Below are 2,250 nucleotides of genomic sequence, written 5' to 3' on the forward strand. Positions count from 1 at the left end.
GTCGGTCAAATTATGAGGCACGCAAAGTGTACAAAGCTTTCTAACTTGAACGTGATCTTGCAGAATAACACGAACTGCTGGTGCATTAATGCCCAAGAACACCTCTAATGGTAGGTTACACGGCTGTCTGTCTCAAGCATTTCTCTTATTGCAGCAATGTTTCCCTCGGTCAAAGTCTCGTTATCACCGAGATATTATTGTACGATGAGAACAATCCTCTCAAAGCACATTTCTTCTAAAGAATCATTTCTTCTAAACACTGATCAACATTTAACCTACATGCAAAATTACCCGGTAATTAGTTTTCGACTACATCCTTCCTCTTTCCACTAACACAGTTGAAAAGCAAATGACACTGAAATAGTGACTAGAGATATTAGAGTGAAGGTAATACCTGCGCGTGTGTAGACCGCCTGTGAATATCCGTTCAGTCGTACTGCGAAACTTTCCTACTAGTCAAAACTATGAAAACCTAGACAACACCCCACACCGTCCCACGAAGAGACCAAAATTTCATTTAGTCAGCATATGCGACTCCCTCCGGAGAACGGGGCGCATTTCTCCCTCCAAATAACTAGAAATCCGATAAGCGCATTCCTGCTAGCCCATAGGTGCTGGTATCGAAAGAACTTCAGCGGATGGACTGAAGGGGAATCACGCCGGGATTACTAAGCTCAAAAGCTTAGTCTCTCACGTTCAGAACCGGTAAATAAATTTCACGCTGGTCCATACGGATAGAAACGCAAATTACCAAATCCGTCCATAAGTAAAACTTAAAATTTATAACCGCCACTAAATAACCGATGAAACCCACCCGATAATAAAATATACAGCAGCAAGGGTCATTGTCCAGGCTCTGCGATCTGTAGGGAGAAATATTGAAACTCCCGCCATTCTTGCGTTCCGTTCCTAGTAGTCCAGGCGGTATCTATTTCGGTTTGGATTTTTTCTATATTATAGCTAATTTTTGCTTTAATGCCTCCAAAATATCATCATAAATGATTACTTCGTTATAGCCAGTTGAAAAAAGTGTACTTAAATCTTTATAAATAAAATGTAAAAAAAAATCGCAAAAATAACCATTTTTTCTCCTATCTCCCTAGATAACTCTATAACTGTTTATTTTAGAGAAAAGATCGAGAGTGAAAAAAGCATTATTATTAAATTTTACACACAATATAATCAGATGCAAATCGAAAAATACGTTATTAGTGAAGTAAAAATAGCAATAACTGTAAAAAAAAAAAACAATATTTTTTGGGAATTATTTTCGAGTATTTATATTATACGTAGGACCTTCAAATTTTGCAACAAAGAACTTTTTGATATGATAAAGCGACACGCCAAAATTCAAAACAATCAGTCTGACAGTTTTTGCACAATAATTTTACAATCCAGATTAAAAAAAAGCGATATTACGAAATTGTGTAGAGTCTAAAATAAACTCTCTAGATACTTCAAAATTTAATCACGTATAAAAGAGTACTAAAACTTTCAAATGCATTTTGAAAAATGTATATCTGTTAATTAGGAAAGCCTTGGAAATTTTTCAAACATACTCGTAATTTTAACAAAGTTATTTGTTGTTTTTTTTAAATCGATGTCTTGTAAGCTAAAAAGTTCAAATATCATACTGGCAAACGCAAATTATTACTAAGTATCGATCTATTAATCTATCGATAATTTTTTCCAAAAATTGCATAACAGCGGTCAACTTTGATCGGTTATATCTCCGGAGATAATTAACCAAACGAAATTTTTTTTTTAAATAAGCATCGGTATTTACGTATTAACGCCACCGCAGCTACAACTTTATTTAAAAACAAAGTAGTTATCGGATTTCGGTGGAAAATGAACAGTCTCTTTATTAATTTTAATAAATGGTTATTTATAATTATTTATTTTATAAATATAATTTAACCAAACTTAACCTACGCTCGCTTCATTCGCTAACCTTGACTAATTAACACCGTAATTTTTTAAGTATTTATTTAATAAATTCAGTAATTATTGCAATTATTTATTATTTAAATAATCAAAACACTCCTGTTAATTTGTCAATGTTAGCGAGCGAAGCGAGCGTAGATTAAGTTAGGTTAAATTATATTTATAAAATAAATAAATATAAATAACCATTTATTAAAATTAATAAAGAGACTGTTTGAATCAATGTTAAACTCTATATCGGCCAATTTTCCACCGAAATCCGATTGACTACTTTGTTTTTAAATAAAGCTGTAGCTGCGGTGG

Source organism: Lycorma delicatula, chromosome 5 (genome assembly GCF_047948215.1).
Source record: "Lycorma delicatula isolate Av1 chromosome 5, ASM4794821v1, whole genome shotgun sequence".
Classification (NCBI taxonomy): Eukaryota; Metazoa; Arthropoda; class Insecta; order Hemiptera; family Fulgoridae; genus Lycorma; species Lycorma delicatula.